Source organism: Xenopus tropicalis, chromosome 4 (genome assembly GCF_000004195.4).
Source record: "Xenopus tropicalis strain Nigerian chromosome 4, UCB_Xtro_10.0, whole genome shotgun sequence".
In the NCBI taxonomy this organism is placed as follows: Eukaryota; Metazoa; Chordata; class Amphibia; order Anura; family Pipidae; genus Xenopus; species Xenopus tropicalis.
The window spans coordinates 76,165,268-76,191,135 of record NC_030680.2 but is presented as its reverse complement, the minus strand read 5'-3'; the positions used below and the strand labels follow the sequence as shown (position 1 = coordinate 76,191,135).

General features: G+C 41.1%; 1 protein-coding gene across 3 annotated transcripts in view; it reads left to right on the top strand.

Moving 5' to 3' along the window:
- Positions 1-25,868, top strand: part of adgrg1 (adhesion G protein-coupled receptor G1) — a 97,453-nt gene that overhangs the window by 27,585 nt on the left and 44,000 nt on the right. Inside the window, exon 1 of one of the 3 annotated variants that reach the window (XM_031900839.1) lies at positions 17,188-17,249. The exons of the other annotated variants lie outside the window; for them this stretch is intronic. The gene's annotated coding sequence lies outside the window, so the exon portion shown is untranslated. Of the gene's footprint in view, positions 1-17,187; positions 17,250-25,868 lie in introns of those variants that run through there. 3 annotated transcript variants of the gene reach the window in all.

Here is a 25,868-nt window from a genome sequence, read left to right as displayed (position 1 = left end):
ATCTTAGCTTTTAAACTTTAGAAACATTTCATCAACTAAAAAACAAAACATTAACAGGTGCAATAAAGTGCGGGAGTTTTAGCTGGACTAGAGATCAGAAGAGAAAGTTTGGTACAAATTGTGGGACAATCTCAGGAAAAATTCTATGACGGGGCATCTAAACCAGGTACACTGCCAAAAAGAACCTCCTGCAGGCTTCCAGTCCACATAAGGGGTACTACATAGCCAATCATAGCCCTTATTTTTGGCATCCCCAGACACAGTTTTCATGCTTGTGTTGCTCCCCTAACTTATTTTACATTTAAATGTGACTCACGGGTACAAAATGTTGTGGGACTGTGCTTTAGAGGCTGCCTTACTGTAGGAACAAGGTTCCATAACTGGTGGACCTGCATATAGACAGCTATATTATTTCAACCCACATCATAAAAATCATTATTAGTAATTTATTGTGTAATTCATTTTAACCCCTTTAGTTAGTACTTATCTACAGATTCACAATTCATAACATTACATAATTATGCCAGAATTCATCAGTATTAAAACATATTACACAGCTGTGATTGGAAAGAAGGCCCACTTTTATTTGGGTTTGTGCATGGCTGGTAAAAGTAAGCCATTTAAGTCTCCTTAAATTCAATAATGACCGATGTACACAACGAAGATCCGCTAAATCTAAAGAGTTACATTGGGTAGTATTTGCCTTTTCAATATGAGATTAGAGCTTAGAGTTGGTTAATAAAAAAAAAGTAAAAGGTGGGCCTGAGAGTTGGCCCCTTTATTGGAGCTCCCTATAGATCCTATCAGTTCTCATACAGTAAATCCGATTTCTCTCAGCATACTTTCCCGCTCCTTCAGCACACACACCAGTCCCACGCTCAAACTTACACGGGTCACTGCCCCTCACCGCGCTGACTTGCAGGGAAAGATAGATGCCACTTCTCTTGGAGAACTAACCCTGGGCTATAAATAAGACTCTCCATATTGAAAAAACTAACACTACCTTATGTGACTCATTTATTGTATTTTCTCGCTGTATGTTGGTCATTACTGCATGCAGTGATTTTTAGGTAAGTAAATGGAGCAGGACTAGTAATGCATTTAGGTGTCTGCATCTGTGCCTTTACAGAGAATGGTTCTGTTTGTGAGTCGATCCCTAAGATCAGTGACAGACAACAGCCCATATGAGACTGCAATTTTGCTTGTCCTGACCAGAAAAGTGGGGGAGGGCTTCAGAGGCCATTTTTGGAAGCAGGTAGATAGAGTTAGCTTCCTACATAGTTAGGCCTGTAGGGACTGATGAGTGACATCAACCAACTCTTGGAATACAGCAGTGAATACAAGGGTTGGAACCAAAGCATTTCAATTTGGCTACACTGAAGAATGGTAGTGGTCTTTGTGAGACTACTTTCTTTTACAGTCATATAATACAATGCAGTGAAAACAGCTAGAGAGATCTAGCAATGCAGTATATTTCTAAAAGAGTAAAATTAGAGTTTGCCAGAGGAATATTCCGCCACTCTCTATTCATTTCTATGGGGTTTTCAGAAGCATATTTATCAAATGGTGAATTCTCATTTTCACCTGCTGATAAATCAGTCTTTAAAAATCCCATAGAAATTAACAGAAAGTGGAGGAATTTCACTGTGGAAAGCTCTAATTTGATTCTTATGAATATGCCCCAAGGGGTGAAAACATCCATAACATATCTCTCAACATTTAAAATTATAAACTGTGATCATTTATGTCCCGGAGCCACATTACCAACCCAGGTATTTTCAGTACTTCCAAAGTCCTGCCTAAAAAAGGACAAGTGTGCCATATGTCATGTAAAAAACATAATTTATTGGAATTGGTCCCTGGGTAACGATCCAACTAGTGATCCCAACAATCCCACCTCAAACACGAGGTTTGTGGGTGTACTACCATATTTGTAAAAAGCTCAAAAATCTAGGCGTGATAAAGAATAATATAGTTAAATATACCTTTGAGCTCATTAAGGGGTGAAGATAAAAGGAACATATTTCATTTGAATTATCCATACGATGTGTTGTGTGTGCATATTTACAACTAGCTTAATCAGAGTATCCTGCTTATAGTTTGTGCTTGTGCCCCAGCAAGTATGAATTGCAGTGCCATTAAAGCAACTGTAAACCCAGTTTTAAAAATATTGCGTGTTGTCTGCCACAGATTGAATGACCTAATTTTGTGGCTCCTTAATTTGTACTCAAACAAACAAAACCTTACAACTCTATACTACATGGGACACCACAAAAAAAGTCTGCACTTAATATGAGAGCATTTATTAGCAACATCCTAAAAGAAATTAAAAGAAGTGTATGTTATAGAGCCATTCCATCTGTTTGCAGGAGGGGTTGCCATATTTGCATGATACATTTGAAAATTATAAATTCAATTCTTTTGGTACTTTACCCATCACATTGGCCCTGGGTAAATGCCCCCTTTTCCCATTTATTAAAGCAGCTTTTATGTTGCCTGCAATTTTTATACCAGCTGGTGAGTGTGACCTTAAAAATACTTTATGCCTGGATGCTAATTTATCTGAATTATTAAATTAAAAAGAAGCTTTGATCAGCTGCAGTGGTAAAGCCAATGGCAGTGCTCATTTACCACTGATACACAGGCAGTAGCTTTGAGTTAGGCAACATTGCACTTTTCAGGGCTAAACCATCAAGAACTTAGGCCTGTTCCATTCGCAGGCCCTCCTGTCACCTTGTCCCAGATTTATTTACCTTAAGTTGCAGAGTGCTGCTCAGATGGATACATGGTTGCCCTCTACTCAAGTCTGCCATGAGCATGACATAACTACAGGAATTCTCGGCATCATGTGGCAAATATATAACAGGTGATTTATAAAGGGCAAACACAGTTGTGGTCGCACAAAGATGGTCGCAGTTGTTGTGCAAATGCTCCAATCATTAAAGGTCCTTTAAAGGTACTGTGTTCAGAAAGTTGCAATATGATAGGTCTGTTCCTAGCTGAGTCTGGATAAATATACAAAAGTAAAGTAGACTGAAAAGTAGTGAAAAATATAATTAACGTTAAACTGGAGTGAAAAGAACATCACATTTACAAAAATCCTAATCCATTACCTGAAAACAGCGATTTTGGTCACTTTAGAGTAGACGTAATTTCTCCAAAAAAATCTGTAGTACTTCCAACAACTTGGTGTAGAGTAATGTTAAAAACAAAAATACTTAATAAAGGAGAGAATTAAAGGAACAGTAACACCAAAAAATGAAAGTGTATAAAAGTAATAAGAATAAAATATACTGCTGCCCTGCATTGGTACAACTGGTGTGTCAGAAATTTATGTAAACAAAGCTGCTGTTTAGCCACGGGGGCAGCCATTCAAAGGAGAAAAGGCACAGGCACATAGGAGATAACAGATAAACACTATTGTATTCTAGAGAGGTCATCTGTTATCTGCTATGTAACCTGTGCCTTTTCTCCTTTTTTCCAACTTTAATGGCTGCCCCCATGGCTACACAACAGCTTATTTATATAAACTATAGTAGCGTTACTGTAGCAAACACACAACTTTTACAAGTGCAGGGCAACAGTACATTATATTTTAATTACTTCAAAAAAACTTTCATTTTTTAGTGTTACTGTTCCTTTAATAGAAATTCTTAATGCAACTACATTTATAACTAGGGTTGCCACATTTTTAAATGTTTTACTAACAGATATTGGGGCAGGCCGTGGGAGGAAGAAGAGGGTATTACAAATTTCCCCAGAAGTGCATTGCTAGTACATTCGTAATACTGGCTTTGGCATTGGCTGGTAAATTTCAAGGGGAAATAAAGAAAAACAGGCAGGCACTCCGGATAAATATAGCGTTCTTGGTAGCTCAACAAGTTAAAGTAAAATCAGTATAGTTTATTTAAACTTACACATAATGCTATAGAGCCTATACTGATTTTACTTTAACTTGTTGAGCTACCAAGAACACTTTATTTATCCGGAGTGCCTGCCTGTTTTTCTTGATTTCCCATTATTGGCTCCCTGAAGCTAAAGGTCTGGGGCATGAGCACCCGGACCCCCTACTACTGTGGGTAAGGATTTTACCTCAATCATCTGAGTTTTATGTACTCTTGATTTTTGGATTGTTTTGGTAAATTTCAAGCTGGACTGGTGAAATACTGGCTGGGCGGCAACCCTATTTACAGCACACATACATAGTATAGGGTGATCATTAAAGGATTTAACACAGTGGTGTAACTACATTTACTACTAACTTACCATAATCATAGGGAGAAATGGTTCGTACTTGGCCCCTCTGAAGATTCTTTTGTGGTGGGGCCTGGGGCTTCCAAGGTACACTACTGATTTAACACGTGTAAATGCACCAGCCTAGCTGGTAAAATACCAGCCAAGGCTGGTATTACACATTTATGAACAACATACTTGATAATTTGTAATAACATCTCAATCCATCCCAGCCCATCTCTGATCTGTCACTTTCTCCCTTTCCTACATAATATTTTGTCATCTAAAAAATTGTCACCTTCAGTTTTTCAGTGACATGATTTTAATACATTTCCTGTATTTATATGGAGACTGGGATCCTAGATTTGTGTACCACTTTTTGCTTCTGTACCACCCTTGTGATTCTGAACAGAACCAGTTTGACTCCACCGGAACCTGTTGCTGTTAAGTTAAAGTTAACTAAGTAACAATCATTCGTCATCAAGGGGAGCCCAGTTGAACATTTTGCACAGGACACAATTTCCCTTAAAGGTGTAGTTCACCTTAAAATGTACTTTTAGTATGTAATATTTTGAGACAATTTGCAATTGGTCTTAACTTTTTTGTTTTTGTGGTGTCTTAATTATTTAGGTTTTTGTTCAGCAACTCTACAGTTTGGAAATTCAGCTGCTATCGATTGCTAGGGTCCGGTTTGCCATAGCACCCAGGCAGCAGTTTGAATGAAAGATATAAAGATGAAAAGGAGTGGAACCAAATAAAAAGATTAAAAAAAAATAAAAATTGTAGCCTTAAGGAGCAGTATTTTTTTTTTTTGGCTGCTGGGGTTAGTGACCGCCATATCAAAAATGAAAAGAAGCAGAAGATAAAGGCAAATAAGTCAAAAACAATAAAAAAAAATGGAGACCAATTGAAATGATGTTAATGGACATATCTATTATAGTATGTTTGACAACATCACTGACGATGTTGCCCATAGCAACCAATCAGATCTTTTCTTCTGGACTTCAAACTTTTAGGTTAAATTCTAATTGCTGATTAGTCGCTATTGGCAACAGCATTGGTGATGCTGGCTTACACATTGTAATATATATACTCCTGTGTGTAAAAGCACATTCTATTTTATACTAAAGTTAATGTAATGTTATACTAAAGTTAATAGTAAGAACGGACCTAGTGCTGCCAGTGTAAGTAGGTTTCATTAAAGGTTTTATTTTATATTAAAGAATCCTACGTGCATTTTTGTACATCTCTTGCAAGATGTAGTAAAAATATTTGGAGAAAAGTAGTTAGAGAAAAAGCTGCATGGATGCTGCCTAATAAAATGTGCAGAGATATTCAGAAACTGAACACAGGCACACATAGTCACATAGTCAGAGCTTCTTCTTTCCATGGCTCTCCAAGACAGTTGCTAAAGATTCAGTGAACCTGTTGCTTGCCCCAACCACAATAACTCTTCTCAGGAATGCACCATTTGTACAAAGCTATGGCGTGACCTAAATTCCAGTCCAGGCAAGCATGTTACTTTCAAAGTCAATGGCAACACTTAGATCATTCATGTTGTAATTACAGACTAAGGTTAAGCAGGAGCTACAGATTATATATTAAAAGTGAGACTCATGTTACATTGATCAAACATTGGCCCCACTGTAACTAACTAGAAATGAACAAAACAATCACAAAAGTAAAAAAAAAATAATAAGTTCAAAAAACAACAACAACAAATATATAAAAGCACAATTACCATCCATCTGTTAGAATAGGTGATAGGGATATTATAGATGTCAGGTGGCAAAAAACAATTTACTTTCAGCTAGATGAGTTGGTGAGGCTCTTAGGTAAAATTACAGCCTGCAGGTTCTTCTTTTCTGTCATTATTTCTGCACTGACTTCAGTTTGTAATATCTCCCTGAGCCCTGTCTGCATCTGTGTCTTGATTGGCCAATGTTACTGTCTGTCAAGAAAGCTGTGCTCTGATTGGAGAATCCACAAGAAGAAAGATCTAATCAGAGCACAGCAGATTAAAGCAGAACTGGAGCTTGCAGGAACACAAGATTACCTGATGTTAAGGGTTCCAGGACAGTGCAGAAACAGAGTGAGGTTTTTTTTTTTTTTTACGGTGCCAAGCAGGTTTGGCCTTATTGAAAATTCACCTATGTTGAGCACTATAAAAATTAGAGATGGGACTGACAAGCCTTGCTGTCTTTTGAGCTGTTCCATGGGATCCTGTTGAGTACTATAAATCTTGGCTGTGTAGGCAGTGTGTGTAATAACCTGGATTGTGAGATAGCAGGCATAGCAGGGAAAAACTGAAACAATATTTTGTATCAAAACTGGGGGTGGTAATGTGCTGGGGCCTGAATTTTGCTCCTTGTAATGCCACCTCTATAGTACTTTAGCGACCAGAGATGGCCCCATTTCTGAAATTGGCCAGTTGACTCTATTTATTGGGAACAAATATAACTAAGCCTAAATAAGTTTCATAGGGATAGGAGGTATGGAGGATGATTAAAGTATATAGTGCCTATTCAATGCATTATTAAAATATACTATAATTTATAAATAATATGCACAGTGCACAGAGTTCTTTTTATTGTCAGCTCAGTTATTAAAAAATATAAATGAGGAAAAAAAAGTCTTCAGTTGCATCCACTGCAAAATTAATTAGGAAGACCAATTGCAAAGTTGATAGGAATAGGCCATTCTATAACATACTACAAGTTAACTTAAAAGTGAACCTCCCCTTTAGATGTGTTTAAGTTAGTTTTATAGAGAGAGAGGCAGTGGGTACTGACATCCCAGGCACATTATATACAGTGAGACGCAGTCTGTATATACAGAACCAGCACATTACATGCCATGAGATGCAGTGGGTACAGATGGCAGATATTCAGGCCCTGGCACTATAACACTGGCACTGATACACAACATTGGCTCCACTGTAACTAACTAGAAATGAACAAACAATGACAAAAGTAAAAAACAAAATAGTAAGTGCAAAAAACAACAAATATATAAAACACAATGAGCTTTTTCGGGGGAAAGAGTTAACTTACCATCCATCTGTTAGGGTAGGGGATAGAGATATTATAAATGTCAGGTCAGGCAAAAAAACAATTTAATTTCAACTAGTGATTCAGCCTTTAGAACTGTATAGTACTTGTGTATAGTACCTGTGTATAGTACCTGTGGGATGAAATCTGCAGCAAAAGTTGAGAGTTGGTTTTCAGGTAAATTTACAGCTGCAGATTCTTCTTTTCAGTCTTCTTTTCTGCACTGCCTTCAGTTTGCAAAATCTCCCGATCCCTGTGTGCATCTGTGCTTTGATTGGTCAATTTTACGGTCTGTCAAGAAAGCTGTGCTCTGATTGGAGAATCCACAAGAAGTAAGATCCAGTCGGAGCACAGCAGAACCGGAGCTTTCAGGAACAGAGGAGTTGCAGGACAGTGCAGAAACGGAGTGAGGTTTTTTTTGTTTTTTTAAGGTGCCAAGCAGGTTTGGAAAATTAATTTAATAAATTTAATTGAAAATTAATACACATGAGGGTTGATTCACTAAGGTGTGTTAAAACAAGCACAATTTATAGCATGCGTCAAAAATGTTATTGCGTCCTTTTTTTTGCGTCTTAATGCACGATTCACTAAAAGGATACTTTTATTTTTTGTGCGGTATTTGATGCAACGTGCGCTAATTAACGCAGCGCAAACAAACTGTCGCCACGTGCGAAAAAGCACACGCCATATTAGCCATACATGCCATTACTTTCGGAAAACTACTGTTCTGAAAATGACCATTTCCCTGCAAACTGGAGGCTATATCACTCTAGGGCCAACACAGACTTGAATAAATCCCACTGCAAAAAGCCAAAAGCTCATGAACTGTATTTTTCTATAATTACCGCCTGCCCCAAGTAGGTGTTAATTTTCGCACAGACTAATGCGATATTTAGCACGTGTTTGTGAATCATGCGTTAGCATTATTTCTGCGCGAGAATTAACGCAATGCATTAAAATTAACGCCTTGCGATCATGCGTTATTTAGCGCATGCGATATGCGACTTAACGCACGCATTAATACTTTAGCGAATCGGGCGTTTTTCTTTGCGTCAATTTTAACGCAAAAAGCATGCGATAACGCTTATCGCACTTTAGTGATTCAACCCTATGGTGTCTAGAGGTGTGCTCCGTGTGTACTCGTTTCTGTTAAGTTAAAGAAAGGAGGTAAATGGATACTATTATCATATGTTCTTATTTGTTTTCTCATTTCCTGCACTTTTCTTGTGTCAACAAATCATCAGACTGCAGGGTTGTGATATTAGAGAACAAAGGACCACTGGGGCCTATTTAAACAGGTGTGTAACATGTTTTTTACCTCCAGCTTTAGACAAGTGAGCAGTTTTAGTAAGGCAAATGGAAAAACATGTTATAACTCAAAAGATGGGGTTGTCCTACTTTAGGTCAGCCCTGGGGGAATATATTTTATTCTACCATAATCTAGTTATAGGCTTAAACTAAAGCTAAAGCTAAACTCCTGTACACTTTAAAAGAGCCTGTCAAAAAATCTGCAAGCTTTGTGATAAGAGAACAAACTACCAATGACATACAGGGAATATATATATATATAGTTCCAATAAAGGTAGCACACCACCTAACAAGGGGGCAATGCTTGTAAATTGGTTTTTTTTTTTTTTTTTTGCTAGAAGAAATAACAGCTAATTTCTAAAGATTAGTAGTGTAGTGGTGTAGAAAAGCAGCGGCACTTTCAAAGCCCAGTTGGCATGGTAACTAAGCATCAAGCTATGTCATTCAGTTGGATAAATAGTCTGTGCTCCCTTCTGAATTGGAGGATGGGCTCACCTTAAAGGGCAAGGGTTAGATTGAAAGAATAAAGGAAAACTATACTCCCAAGATGAATACTTAACCAACGTATAGTTTATATCATATTAAGGGGCAAATTAAAGAATCACACCAAACTGGAATATATATATCTGTAAATATTACCCTTTTACATCCTTTTCCTTGATCCACCATTTAGTGATGGGATGTATGCTCCCCCAGAGACCACCTGACAGCTTTATTTATTTAGATGAAGCCTATTTATGCAATATATTTTTATAGAGACCTACATATAGTTTTCCTTTAATTCATGGAATGGGAATGTTCACATAAAACCCAATTAGGAACAGGTCGGAAGAAAGGTTTCCTAAAGGTTGTGTAGGGGAGCTGTGTATACTTGTCTCTCCTCTGTGCTGTTACTGTGTAAGGAGGAGGAGCCCCCACCCCCTGTGTGAGCTGACAGGAAGGAAGTGAGAGAAGAGGGTGCTGCTGGGAACGAGGAAGCAGATAGACAAGCAAGGTGTTGGTAGCTCACACAGTGCTCTGTATAATAAAGTAATTGGGAATCCTCCCCAGTGGCAGAAAGCGCGCTCTCTTAGGGTGCGGAAGGAAAGGGGGTCCTGTACAGGGCTCTGAAGAACAAAGCGTGCTCTTCTCAGGGCACGGAAAGCCAAAGGGAGTTCTAAGACTCTGAAGCACTTGCCACATAAGTGGGGGATTCCCCTCAGCAGTTCAGAAAGTACCAGCTACTGTATGTTATGTGAGTGAGGTTGCCCCTGGCTGGCAGGCTGTATCTATCTCTGCTAATTTAAAGGTATAGCGTCCTGCCAATAAATCCATCAACCTTTCCTGTGTTTGTGTGTTGTGGATCAGAGAAGTTTCCCAGGGAGGGGTACCGCAGTCCAACCTGTCCTGACCCTGGGTGGAGGCACGCCATTATCAGTGTACCTGCCCTTCCATATAGCGGAGGCTCAGGGCTCCTGTAGCGCCACACGCAGGTGAATGCGTGCTAGATCTCATGCAGTAGCAAAAGAGGGCTACATTTGGAGGCACTGCTGAGATCGAAGCAGAAATCACTGCAGATATGCCATTAATAACGCCAACCCAGGTCTATGAATGGGCCCTAAAGGAAAAGGTAAACCCAGACCATGTATTTGCCATTGATCGTGTACCACCTGAAGTTACACTGGAAATGTTAGAGAGTAACCTGTCTAAATACAGACATTTGGAGGGTGCACATCTGATAGCAGATGAGGGATCAACCATGGACGGTTATGCAGTCCTGCTTTTCAAAGTGAGTGATCCACTAAATTCAGAAGTGGGGCCATATGCTGTGTTCCCTGCGGGTGATTTATCGGTAGGGTGCCCCCTGGTGTACCCCCAGGCTGTTGTTGCCCCCTGGAAAGTTGAAGCACCCAGTCCAGATGCAGGCTACACCAGTAGAAAAAGGAGGCTGCTGCCGTCACTACCCTGCAATGTGCAGCACACAGTAAAGCAAGAACCGCTTGTAACTGAGACCAGTGAAGCTAAGGATGTCAGCATTTCAGAGCATCCCTTGACTGACGCAATAACCCAAATGACAGAGGCATTGGCTCAGGGCTTGCAGCTGAGCCACTATAAAAAGCTAAAGACATTTTCAGGCACAGAGCCAGTTCCTACAGGGGAAGAGGGGTTTGAGACATGGAAGGAATCTGCACTACAAGCGTTAGATGAGTGGGCCTGCTCACAACAAACCAAGAGGCAGCGAATTATGGAGCATGTCCGTCCCCCTGCAGCTAGTATTGTGTTAAATTTTAAAGCCAGTCACAAAGATTACAATGCTATGGACATAATTGATATCCTCACTTCAGCATATGGGAAGCATGAGGACCCTGACCAGTTATTGGCTGACTTTAAACAGATGAGACAGAAGTCTTCTGAGGATGTATCTGCATTCACCCTCCGTCTAGAGAATATGCTGCGGAATCTCTTGTCAAAAAAAGTGATTACAGCAGAGGAAGTAGATACACTACGTCTAAAACAATTACTAAAGGGGATGTCCCCATTCTTCCCCATGTATTCCACGTTGCAGATACTCCTGAGGGATAAAAGGGATACCGGCTTTATTGACCTGATGAAAGTGATTAAGCAAGAGGAGGCAACCCTACGCTTTGCTGGTACCTCGCGGGTACCAAAGCAGAACCCCGCTTTACCTACCTCGAAGGATATTAAGCTAACTGGAAAGGGTGTACCATCAATAACCCCAATCCGGAAAAGGTTCCCATCAGAGTGGCATAAGGGGGTACCTGCCACTACCCCTACCAGTTGTTTCGGGTGTGGCCAGGAGGGGCATTTTGTTAAAGACTGTCCTGAGAAATTTTCCCCTAATGCAGTGCAGACAATGTCATGTGGGAAGCCAAGTAGCTACCCCAACAAGGTTACAAAACCCTCTGCGACAAAGGACAGAAACATGGTGGGCCCTAAGTCCTTGGTAGACATCCTGTTAGATGGGCAGCCAGTACAAGCTTTGTTTGATACCGGATCACAGGTCACAATAATCCACTATAGTTATTACCTGCAACATCTATCCCACAAACCTTTACAGCCCGCTAGAGGTTTAGAATTGTGGGGGCTGAATCAGCAGGCCTACCCCATACATGGATTGCTACAAGTGACTATAACCATGCCGAGGTGCCATGGTACACTGCCTCTGTCCCAGGAAGTTGATGCTGTGGTCTGCCCAGATACAGGAAACCCTAACGCTGCTCCCATCATTCTGGGAACAAATGTTAGTGAGGTACGGACTACCCTAAACCCTTCAGTCACTGTGACAAAAGCCCCTAGGTATTCTGACCATGGTCCAGAGGTTGTCTGCAACACCTTCACAGTTACTTACAAGTATGGGTTGTTACGCCATGTTGCTGGGCAAACTGTTGAGATTCCTCCGGGGTCCATTAGGACTGTGAGAGCACTAACTGATGTAAAACCTGAGATGATGAAAGGCTATAGATGTGTGCTGGTTGAAAGCCCCTCCGAGGCAGTGGTCCAGAATGGGTGGAAAGTTGTCCCAGAGAAGAAAGAGTGGGGCAAGAAAATACCTCTAGTTGCTCAAGTAACTGTTCAAAATATCTCTCCATATGCTGTAGTAATCCGGCCTAAACAGGAGTTGGCGTATTGCTACCCCGTTCATGAGGTTTCTGACCTTGCTGAGGTTCAGTCCACCCCAGTATCTGCTTCTGTATCAAACTTGGCATTTGATTTTGGGGATTCCCCTGTTTCTGAGGAGTGGAAGCAGAGGCTGAGTAACGGTTTACTAGAACGCAGACAAGTCTTTTCAACAGACGAAATGGATGTAGGGTGTGCTAAAAGTACCCAGCACACTATCCGCTTATCCGACTCCACTCCATTTAGGGAGCGGCCTAGGAGAGTCCCTCCCAAGGACCGGGAGGATCTCCAGCGCACCTTACAGGAAATGAAAAGGCGAGGAATTATTGCTGACAGTCGGAGCCCCTATGCTTCCCCTATAGTCATCGTGAGGAAAAAGGATGGCTCAATCCGGTTGTGCGTGGATTATCGTACTTTAAATAGACGCACTGTACCTGACCAGTACACTCTACCTCGAATTGAGGAGACTCTGGAAGCCCTTAATGGTAGCAAATGGTTCACTTTAATGGACTTACGCTCTGGCTATTACCAGGTACCTATGGCATCTGAGGATCAGGAAAAGACTGCATTTATATGCCCCTTGGGTTTTTACCAGTTCACAAGGATGCCCCAAGGTATTTGTGGGGCCCCAGCTACCTTTCAGAGACTTATGGAGAAGATGTTGGGGGACCTGTCACCCCGAGAGTGCCTGGTGTATCTGGATGATATCATTGTGTTTGGGACTACCCTAGAGGAGCATGAGCAGCGTCTGATGAATGTGATTGACCGATTAATAGCAGAAGGACTAAAACTGTCAATCGACAAATGTAAGTTTTGCCGCTCCTCAGTAACCTATGTAGGCCATGTGGTCTCTACAGAAGGAATAGGAACTGACCCGGCCAAGATTGAAGCGGTGGTAACCTGGCCCAAACCCCAAAATGTCACTGAGCTGAGATCATTTCTCGGGTTTTGTGGTTACTACAGGCGATTTGTAGAGGGGTATTCAAGAGTGGCCCACCCATTAAATGAATTGTTGAGGCTTTCTAATGTGCATGGTGAAGGGACAAAAAGAGATGCTAAAGCCCCTTTTGGTGATAAGTGGACTTCAGCCTGTGAAGAGGCCTTTGTTCAGTTAAAGAAAAGGCTGACAGAAGCCCCTGTATTGGCTTATGCAGATGCTCACAGACCATATGTCCTCCATGTTGATGCCAGTTATGAAGGGTTGGGAGGTGTCCTACACCAGAGGTACCCAGAAGGGCTGCGGCCAGTGGCCTATCTTAGTAGGAGTCTGGCACCCAGTGAAAAGAATTATCCTGTGCATAAACTGGAATTCCTGGCTCTTAAGTGGGCCATTGTGGACAAGTTGCATGACTTCTTATATGGAGTAGAATTTGAAGTACGAACAGATAATAACCCTCTCACATATATTTTGACTACTGCTAAACTTGATGCCACAGGGCACCGTTGGTTAGCTGCACTGTCAAACTACTCTTTCACCCTCAAGTACAAACCAGGGCCTAGGAATATAGGAGCGGATGCTCTCTCTAGACGACCGGGTCTGCCTGCCCTGGAGGATGATGGGGAGTGGGAAGAGATACCCAGCATCGGTATGAAGGCCTACTGTGCTACAGCTGCTGTAGTGGATGACAAAGTGGCTTTTTCTGAGTTGAGGGTCGTAGATTCTGTTGGTGGAGGGCCGGAATCTGTACCACCTATGTACTGCTGTCCCATTTCTCTAGTAGGGGGAGAATCCAAGTTAATCAGTCACAAGGACATGGTTCAAGGCCAGAAAACTGATCCTGTGATAGGGCACCTGTGGAGAGCGGTTAACAGCAGAAATCCTGCTTTGCTCAAGAAGAGTTTGCCAGGAGGGTATGAATTTTTCCAACGTGACTGGGGGAAGTTCTGTGTGGAACAAGGACTGTTATACCGGTTGATACCATATCATAATCACCCTGGGAGGCGGCAATTAGTGTTGCCCCTTAAATTCAGGAACATGGTGTTAAGGAGTCTGCATGATCACCATGGACATCTTGGAATGGAGAAGACTTACGGGCTGGTCCAAGACCGCTTTTTCTGGCCTAAAATGAGAGATGCAGTTGCAAGTTACTGCAGGAAGTGCCTAAGGTGTCTGCAAAGGAAGACACTTCCGGTCCTCGCTGCCCCCATGGGTCACCTTAAAAGTTCAGAGCCCATGGACTTGGTGTGCATGGACTTTCTTTGTATTGAGAATGATTCGAGGGGCATCGGTAATGTTCTGGTAGTCACCGATCACTATACCAGGTACGCCCAAGCTTTCCCCACCAAGGACCAAAAAGCCTCCACAGTCGCTAAAGTACTATGGGAGAAGTTTTTCATTCACTACGGGTTGCCAAGTAGATTACATTCTGATCAAGGCAGAGACTTTGAGAGCCGTCTTATTAAAGAGCTTTTGCAACTGTTACATATTGAAAAGAGCCGAACTACTCCCTATCACCCCCAGGGAGATGCCCTTCCTGAGAGATTTAACCGGACATTGTTGGACATGCTAGGTACCCTGCCAGTGGAGGATAAAAAGAGCTGGAGCAAGCATGTGGAGGCTATGGTGCATGCTTATAACAGTACTCGGCATGATAGCACTGGTTTCTCTCCATACTTCTTGATGTTTGGGAGGGAGCCAAGGTTGCCCCTTGATGTCCAGCTGGGTGTATCTACAGATGGAGTGAGTCATCGGGACCACTTTCAGTACGTTTCCCGATTGAGGGAAGGCTTGACTACTGCCTATCGTTTGGCTGAAGAGAATGTTAGCAAGTTGAATGCCAATAACAAAAGGAGGTATGATCATAAAGTCAAGTACAGAGAGTTACTTCCAGGTGACAAAGTGTTACTAAGGAATTTAGGAGTGCCTGGGAAGCATAAGCTGGCTGACCGTTGGAGAAATGAACTATTCGATGTGGTGAGCAAGCTGCCTGGGATTCCGGTGTACAAGATAAAGGGACCAGAGGGTCGAGTAAAAGCCTGGCATAGAAATCACTTACTCCCTGTATCTCAAGCAAGTGATGTTTCTACAGGTATTGACATTGAGGAAGGTCAAATGGAGGGTACTTCTGACTTCCCCAACGCCACGGAAATCCCACCTACGGTTCAACAGACCCCTATGGATGCTCAAATGCCTGAACCTGATGAGGGTGGCAATGATGTAACTCAGAGTGACTCTCTTCCTTCTGAGGACTGGCCTATTCCTGTCAGGGATAATTTGAATCCTGCATCCCCGGAGTTTGTACCAAGGTCTGAGACAAACCAGAGGTTGTTGCTGAGTGATGGAAACCCTTCTAATGAGGATTCAGCTAGAGGACTCCCCCCGAGAGAGGTGAGACGGGGTGCACGAGTTCGGCAGCCCCCACCTGTACTGACTTATGATACACTGGGAAATCCTTCTTATGTACCACATGCTGGACTTTACCATGCCTGGGTAGGGGCGGTGTCCAATCTGGTAAATATGCTGCCGGTGTTTGCACCACCAGGACTATACTATTATTGATTCAGTTTATGAAATGTGCCTTGGTAAGTATAAGGTTGAGTATGTTGCATGCAGTTCCTTTTCAGCTAGTGGTTATGTAAATAGGCCCTGTGAGCTAAAGCAGGCCAGAAGATTTTGTATGCTTCATGTTATTGCATTACTTGGTTATGTTTTTTTTTATTGTTTGTCAGCCAGGAGGTGACAGTTTTTAAGCAGGGGGAGAATGTAGGGGAGCTGTGTATACTTGTCTCTCCTCTGTGCTGTTACTGTGTAAGGAGGAGGAGCCCCCACCCCCTGTGTGAGCTGACAGGAAGGAAGTGAGAGAAGAGGGTGCTGCTGGGAACGAGGAAGCAGATAGACAAGCAAGGTGTTGGTAGCTCACACAGTGCTCTGTATAATAAAGTAATTGGGAATCCTCCCCAGTGGCAGAAAGCGCGCTCTCTTAGGGTGCGGAAGGAAAGGGGGTCCTGTACAGGGCTCTGAAGAACAAAGCGTGCTCTTCTCAGGGCACGGAAAGCCAAAGGGAGTTCTAAGACTCTGAAGCACTTGCCACATAAGTGGGGGATTCCCCTCAGCAGTTCAGAAAGTACCAGCTACTGTATGTTATGTGAGTGAGGTTGCCCCTGGCTGGCAGGCTGTATCTATCTCTGCTAATTTAAAGGTATAGCGTCCTGCCAATAAATCCATCAACCTTTCCTGTGTTTGTGTGTTGTGGATCAGAGAAGTTTCCCAGGGAGGGGTACCGCAGTCCAACCTGTCCTGACCCTGGGTGGAGGCACGCCATTATCAGTGTACCTGCCCTTCCATATAGCGGAGGCTCAGGGCTCCTGTAGCGCCACACGCAGGTGAATGCGTGCTAGATCTCATGCAGTAGCAAAAGAGGGCTACAGTTGAAATAGCCACCCTTTTTGATTGCCTATAGTCACAAAATATTGTTTTTAATGTTTTCATTTGAAAGTGTAGAGAATTTTTCAATCATTTGCTTTCTGAAATTATTTTTTTTTTGTCTGTGGGGCAAAATGCGACTGTGTTTCACATACATGAAGATGTTAGTGTTATAATAGGCTTGAGACAACTGGCTATATGGCCGCAGCATTAGGAACACATGGGACCAGCCACACTGCCTAGCACTGGCCTTAGTTTACAGACTATGTGGTTCCTGGCAAGCATTTCTCTCTTTGCAAAGGCAAATAAAATCACAGTATTTCTACACCCAGTAAAACACTTGCATGAGGGATGATACATGCATAATGAATGTGCCAGCTGCAGATAGGGGCAACCCTCGAATGGGTAACAAATACGCTATTAGTATATGTGATTCCCTGCACTAAAGTGACTCATCAGCACGTGTAGTGTCCTCATCCAACTGACAATGCTAGGATTGAAAAGGCGGGTGTGAGAACTGACAGTGAGACCATTCTCACCCCCCTTAATACCAAGGGGAGGGGTGGGGGGAATAGTCAATATAGTTGAAGGGGAGGGAGGATCGAAAGGGGAGAAGAAACGGCGACGGGAGAGTAATGACCAAAACAAGTAGAAGGATGAAAGTTTATAAAGGACAGGTAAGTGAGAAGAGGAGGATGCAGGTGAAAAGGGGATAAGGAAATGGTGTAATTTGATAAGGTGCCAAATAGCATAAGTTTAACTAGTCCGTGAGAAGGTTGGTACAAAGGCAAGCAAAGGGTTGGGCCAGAAAAAACGGCTAAAATAGGATAGGAAAATAATGATAAAGGATGTAAATATATATTTTTTTATATAGTGTATTACTTATACCATTAAATCATTACTTTAACAGAATATGACATCTAATAAAGTATACATCAATATGTTATATATGTATGCAGTAGTTAGATGCATAGGGAGCATTCTAGTCAGCTTTGTGCAGATACTCCCAGCACAGCCAAAGTCATGCTACTGTGTGTGCAGGGTCTCTAAAGAAATGAAACCATCAGTTTAATTTTAGATTATTTTATGATAAGGAGAACAAGTACTACATGCTGTAAGGGATTTCAGTCATCTGCATATGGTAATTGAGAACACTTAGGGGGAAATTTACAAAGACCCGAACGCTAGGAGCGTTCACGCGAATGCTCTGAGCGTATTCTCGACGAATTTTTCGCGCTCGCGCGACTTTTCCGCGCAGCTGTGCACAAAATTCGGAAAGGCTCTGCCACTGTAATAAGGGATTTGCTGAGACTATAAGGCTTCTATAAATCTGCTAGTGCAGTTGTGCTTCTTGCAATTTCCTGCAATCAGATGTAACACCACTGGCATCAAAATGAATCTTGGATGCAGTTGCGCCAGATACAGCCAGATACAGTTGTGTGAAATGCATCACCCTCTTGCAACTGCAATGATGCTGGAATTCTGGGGAAAAAATGCTGCATTGTGGAAATTGCACTTTTCTCACTGCCCTTGTGGGTGTACCTCTACCTGTTCCCTAAAGACTCCGGAGACCAGAGAATACATTATTTAAAATTCTTAAAAGGCAGAAACAGATATTTTCCTTAGTACACAAATACTATATAAACAAATGTAACACATATGTACTGCTAAAATAATGACTACATGGCAAAACATGGTTTTCATGCAAAAGAGGTGCACTAAGCAACCACAGCAGAATAAGATAAAGTGTTAAAGGGAAGTACGTTATGAGATAGAAATAAACCAGACAGTGTAGGATATGTCTTAAATACAGTGTGCATGCTTTGATGGTGTAAGAAGGGGGACTCCCTGACAATTCTTACACTTACTTGCTAAATCATCTTCTGTTGCAGTGGGAAAGTTGACACCATAGACATGATACAGATATTTAGATACTGAGAACATTGCATTATGAGAAAGCTCTCACACACTGAGGTTTAGGTTAATACTGCAATACATTTTACAATATATGTAACAAAGTTTGCTTGGCCTGCTGTTTAAAAGGTACCTGATTGGTTGATACATGCTTCTGAAACGACTAACTTTGCTTTAATTACTATATTACACCTGAAGCATTTTAAAGCATTATGATTACAAATGCATAATATTTAAAGTACTGGTATGGGACCCATTATCCAGAATGCTCAGGACCTGAGGTTATCCAGATAAGGGGTCTTTCTGTAATTTGGATATCCTACCTTAAGTCTGCTAAAAAAATATTTAAACAGTAATTAAACCCAATAAGGATTAATTATATCTTAGCTGGGATCAAGTACAAGGTACTGTTTTATTATTACAGAGAAAAAGGAAATCATTTTTAAAAATGTGAATTATTTGATTAAAATGGAGTCTATGGGAGATGACATTTCAGTAATTCAGAACTTTCTGATAATGGGTTTCTGGATAAGGCGTCTGATACCTGTACAACCGTATGCACCTAAGCAGAGTTCTTTCTAACGCATCAGGGCCACAGCCAGAAATTCCTTTGGGAGTGCCTTGCAGCTACTCCAGAATCATTTTGCTGCCCTCACAATACTTAATACACACATTTGCAAACAGAATGCTTTATATACGGTGTTATGCAGTCTGCTATAAAATTCCAGTATAATAAGTATGAGTATTTTTATTGTATATAATTTTTTTTAATAATCTGTTGTATTTCTTCCTTATCCCATACTAAGGTACCATTTAGGAATGCTGAAATAGTTTTCACTAGTGGCACCCAGATGTCACCACCAGAATAGCCTGCCATGGGTAAAGTGCTTCCCATTCTTTGCAGTGGCAAGCCGTGACAGCTGTAATGCATGGCTTTCTGTTTTTCAGTTCTGATAATGATCCTGTAAGGCTACAGATGCCTTCTGAGAGTTTGATGACAGTTGCATTTTTTTTTCATTTATTGATTTATTATATGGACCCAAAAATACATTTTATGTTTGTAACAAGGATCAATTTGTACTAAGAGCTATAGTCCATATCCCTGTATTTCCCCACTTGCTTAAAGAAGAAGGAAAGGCTAAGTCACTTGGGGGTGCCAAAATGTTAGGCCCCCTCAAGTGACTTAGATCGCTTACCTTCTACCCCGGGCTGGTGCTCCTGTATGGAGAAAACAGCACCAGCCCGGGGTAGCAGCGAGCGCTTCCTCCTTCCTGTATCGCTGCGCGCGCATGCGCAGTAGAGTGAAAAGCCGAACTTTAACAGAGAAGTCGGCTTTTTCACTCTACTGAGCATGCGCTGGACTCGGAGTCTAGGGGAAAGCAAGGCGGAAGGAGGAAGCGCATCGCCCCAGGTGCTCCGGGCTGGTGCGGTTTTTTCCTAATAGGGGCACCAGCCCGGGGTACGAGGTAAGCGATTCAAGTCACTTGGGGGTGCTTAACATTTTAGCACCCCCAAGTGACTTAGCCTTTCCTTCCCCTTTAAAAGCCATCCAACCCCTTCTTGAAGCTATCTAATGTATTAGCTAAACTGTAACACTGGGATTCTGGGAGTTGTAGACTACAAAAATATATTTATTGCATTTATATGATGGCAAGTTGATTTATCCAGATAGTAACAAGAACTCAGGAGCCTGGTGTGGGTCTTACTCAGTAAATGTTTGACAGCTGGACTTTATTGAGCAGGGGAGTAATAGGGAGGTGAGGAATGTGGTATGGTGTTGCGAGGAAGGGTAGCAAAACTCGCAAGAGGATATGAGGAAATGTATACTGTGTCTGTATCTGTCTTTATATCAGTTTAAATACTATCATTTTTATAATTTATATTTATGTAATTGGGACCTGAGTTTGTAAGCTCCGCTGGGGGGCAAGGACTTATGCAACGATGTACAGGTATGATCTCATGCTACAAGTAGCTTACTTAGTGTTACTTAGTTTTTATTTAGGGGTACAGAAAAGAGAGGGGGGGAGGGGAAAGTGGTATCAAGTACATTGGCACACCATAATTTATAATCACTAATACAAAAACCTATTAAGCCTTTGCGGCCAGTCATGAATACAAATGTAAAATTACATGAGACACATAATCATGATCAATCTTATATTTAACCCTGTAGGCACATAAGAATCTATTTAAGAAGTAGCAGTAATCCAGTCTTCCCAGATTTTATCATATTTATCCGGGCAACCCCTGGCTGTATAAGGTAATTGTATAACTGAGAGATTCCTACAGATAATTTCTCACCAAAACTTAAGGAAGGAGGGTTGTGAATCTAACCATTTTATAAGGATTGTCTTTTTTTTTAATTCAGGTAGTTTTTATTGAATATACAATAGGCATTACAGTAATTGAGATATACCGTTGTCAGACATGGAATATATGGCCAGGCTACATTGTCAATAAGAGTTTTCCAAGAAGTAAAATGCAGAGTTCCGATGTACAATATTACATATTCTGGTTGTAGTTGCTTGTATGTGGGTGAAACCATATAGCTGTGTGTACTTTATTGGTCATTTACTATAGTGAGGAGAGGATGTTTATCCAACCATTGGTCCCAAATTTTATGGAATTTGTTTGGGCTTCCTCTTTTGAGGTATATTAGTTGTTCCAACTTGCAAGTCTCAGCCATTAAATTTTCCCAGTTATGCACGTCTAGGGGAACCATACTTTTCCAGTGTTGTGTTATGAGTTTTTTGGCTAGGAAAAGTGCTTCATTGGTAAATATACGATGATATTGATTGGTGAATGTTTTACCAAGAATATTTAAGAGGCAGGCCTTTGGGGTCCTAGGGAGGGTAGTCTCCAGAGTGGAGTCAAGCTCGTCTAATATGGCAGACCAGTATGGTTTAATGTGGACACATTCCCAGAGCATGTGTACCAATGATCCCTTCTCTATATTACATCTAGTGCAGGTATCCAGTATGGCTGGATAAATAGAATGTAACCTGATTGGGGTGTAAAATGCTCTATGTAGAATATAAAGTTGGATCATACGGAGCCTATAGCATACAGAAACAGTTTGGTGTGACTCTTGGGCTTCTTGCCATTCATCATCTAAGATGGTCTCAGTCGCCAGTTCCCATTTATTTTGTAGGTTTTCTAGTGGTTTTGCTCTACTTTCTTGGAGAAGTAATGCGTAAAGAATGGAAATTAACCCTTTGGTGGAGGGTTTGTTATTATAGGACAGCAGGCGATTCTTGCATACTACTATTGGTTCTCTTTTTTAATTCTAATGTTCTGTAACCATTGGTTATTTGGTATTTCCCTGGTTTGTCTTAGTACACTAAAGCATACCATGCCATTTTCCCTCCACACATCATCTATGGTCTCCGCTCCCTTGTTGAGCCATAGTTTCATATGTCCCGTACCTGTTAATGAAGGGCAGTTTAGATTAAACCAGATGGGGTACGTGTGTCTGTGCCCTTATCTTGGACTATTTGTGAGGCTACCCTACAAATGTAGCGTATATTTGCTAGGACTAGATTAGCTGTGGTATTATGAGATTGTTTAGTGGGTTTGCACACTAGCCATCCTATCAGATGCGTTAGGAGACCCGTAACTTGAGCCCAGATATTTTTTAAGGTGAGGTGATTGGAGTGTTCCAGCCAGGTTACCAAGTGAGATAGCTGTGCCGCAATTTAATATAGGTACACATCTAGGAATGAAACACCTCCATTTGACTAAGAGCGCATAAGAGTATCTAGCTTAAGCCTACATCTGGAGAAAGCCCAAATGAGTTTGCAAAATAGAGTATTCAGTTTCAGAAAGTTTGGTTTTGGTATCCAAATTGGGGATTGTTGCAAAATATAGAGAAGTTTTGGTAATATCAACATCTTTATTAGGTGTATTCTACCCATTGTGCCCAGTAGCAATGAGGACCATGATCTGATTTTCAATTGTAACCAATTTATTATTGGATTTAAATTAAGTAATGCGTAGTCAGTTATGGGTATTGCAATAGTCACACCTAAGTATGTCAATTGTGGAACAATTTTGAAAGGAAAGGTAGAAAGGTCCTCATTAACACCTGGCGGATCTATTAGCAATGCCATGGATTTGGAGTTATTTGTGATTAGACCTGAGTTACGCCCAAACCTATGTATAATTTCCATAGAGCTTTGGATTGTATCCCCTCTGTCTCCTATGTATAGCAATGTATCATGGGCATACAGTTGGATATGCTCTTCTATTGGGCCAATCTTTATGCCTGTTATTGTTGGGTGAGATTGTATATGCTGAGCAAATGGCTCCATGGCCAAGGCAAATAGCAAGGGGGAGTGGGGACAGCCCTGCCTTGTTGCCCTTCCCAGTGTTAATGCGGATGGAGGCATTAGGGGAATTGTATAATAGTTTGACCAGATTTATATATTTTTGCCCGATTCTAAATTTTCTCATTACTGACCAGAGGTAGGGAAGGATTGCCTTTTTTACATAAAACAGCAAGGACCAACATAAATCCCTCTTGGCATTTTGTGGGATGAGGTAATCTATTACACTAAGGGGCTGATTTACTAAGACACGAATTCGAATCCGAATTGGAAAAATTCCGATTGGAAAACGAACATTTTGCGACTTTTTCGTATTTTTTGCGATTTTTTCGTCGCCGTTACGACTTTTCGTAAATTGTCACGACTTTTTTGTAACCATTACGACTGCTGCGAAAAGGCGCAACTTTTTCGTAGCCGGTACCATATGCTCGTATCTTGTCACAACTTTTTTGTATTGAGCGCTCGTAAATTGCGGGCAAAACTTTCAGACTTAGCATGATTTTGGAAGCCTCCCATAGGACTCAATGGCACTCTGCAGCTCCAACCTGGCCCAAGAAAAGTCACCATACTGAAGCTTGAATGAATCCGAATCTTTCGTACTCGGCGCGAAAGCAGCGAAAAAGTCGCGACTTTTCGCGCATGTCGTAACACTACGAAAAAGTCGCGACATTTTACGAAATAGTCGTAACGGCTACGAAAAAGTCGCGACAATTTTCCGAAAAATCGCAAAATACCGATCATTACGAAAAAAATGCATTCGGGCGCATTCATCCAGTTCGTGCATTAGTAAATGTGCCCCTTAGTAGACAGACCATTGGGCTCATTATTTTGGGGAAGGTTGTTTTATCTTGAATATAGGACATTACTTCTTCAAAGTGTTTGTTTACTTTGGGGCATGTCCACATCATATGGAAGTACATAGTTACATTGGGTTGGAAAAAGAGTTCAACCCTTTCAAGGAAACCCAGCACACACAAACCTATACTGACCTATCTATACACTCACATGTAATATATACCAACATCAATAATATAGTAATGGGGTCTGGGTGAGAGGAAATTAAGAAAGAAAAGGTGTAATCCTCCAAAGTGCAATAGTACAGATCGCTCTCTATAACTACTTTGCTAGTGCAAATAGAGCCCTCAAAGGAACTACATAATATAAAACTAAAGTCCTGGCCGGGAACTTACTTAAAACTGAAGTGGAGAGAAACATGGGTTCCGCCGCTCGCTCACGTAGTTTGTTCGGAGGCGTCACTACTGCAACACTTCCTGCTTGTACGGATCCCTATTCAGACCACTTCTCGTGTCAACGCATTTTGCGTGCATGCGCTTCTTCGTTACTATACTTGAGTTTAATACTATTAAGGGATGTGTATAACTATGGGCATCGGTGTATACATATATTATACATATGAACTATTGCGAGGAACCCTTTTATCCAATGAATTCTTAGATTCGTTTTTATCTTTTACTTTTACTAGGAAATATATAGGCTTTCAGATAAAATCATGCTGCAGCTGCATGATTAGAAATAGTGACTTGGGAGTATATTTGAGATATCATGGATTCGTTTTAATTGTATAAATTGGCCTAGACTTTAATGTATTAAAGGACTATGAAAGGTTAATATAAATTAAAAGTAAGTCTAAAGGCATTCTTTTTAAGAAGAATGCTTCTCTGAGATATGGTGCTGGCAGCCTACAGCAGTGTGACAACTACAGTGACATCACTGAAATCTCTCTGTCCTTCCTGTAGGCCTTCCTATTCTCTGAGCATGTGTGTAACTTGATCCTGTCTGCTGTTCTGAGCTACACATGCCCACCAGCCAATCAGAAGCGGATCTGGCAGAGGGGAGGGGGGGAGGGAATGAAACACATGTGCAGTATGAAGCAAGGAGGGAAAGGAAGGGAGAATACCTTTTTAGAGATGGCTGCCTGTTCTAGAAAATGTGAAGTACGTGTGACTGAGTAAATATTTGATTAGGTGAGCCAAAAGTGTGGCGTTTTTACTAAACAATAGGAGGACTATTGGGCAGTATGCTTTTTACATTTTGACTTGCATTCTCCTTTAAGTTTGTATCATAAACTTCTTTCCTTTTTACCTTTATGAATCGATTTATTATAAATGTATGAATTGTTTGAACAAGTGATTAATGGTTTATCTGCATATCTTTACTATGTAAAATTGGAATAAAGCTAATTGGATTGATTTTTTATTAATCACATGTAGTTTATTGAGAGCGCCAATTCACTGAGGTGAAGGACTTAGTTATTGTAAGGATTAGGTGGAGGAAGGCAGCTCAAGGACATAGTATTTTGTAATTCCTTTTTTGTAAAGTTAATTAACACTGTTGGGTGTGGTTGTTTTTTTCTTTCTCTCTTTTCCTTTCTCTCCTCCCTCTCCTTTTTGTCTTTTCGCAGTTTTTGAATTTAATATTTATATATTGATTTCATACGAGCGCGGACAGGGTTATTATGTATCTACAATCTACATCTGTAAATAACTAATTCCTGCTATTCTGTGTATGTCTGAGAGCAATAGTTTAATTTCTGGAAACTAATACTAACCTGAATTGTTGAAAATACCATTTTCTTTTTTCGAAAATGACATGTTGTTCTTACACTACAGCAACATTGCCTCAAAAAGTATTATAGGTATGGGACCTGTTAACCAGACCTCAGGACCTGGGATAACAGATCCCATACCTGTACCCTTCTGGCCTCATTGAGTAAAATGTGCAAAGTGCAAAAACACAATGCAGTTAGCCATGCTTCGCTCCAAATTGTGGCGTTTTTCAGAATTCCCTTACAACTCAATAGACTAAAAATGGCCCCACATTTTATACTAGATAATTTATAAGTGAGAGTATGGGGAGAAGGTATCATTCAAAAAAATGAAAATGGAGTTGTAGCAGAAAAAAGACTTTAGATCAACAGATAACATTTAGCTCATTGCAGTTTTTAGAAACAGAGCTTGGTTTATAGAAGTCTGCATACTTGTGTGTGACTCTCTGCAATTAAAAGCAGTTTGTGTGAGTCTTTTGCCTAATAGTATG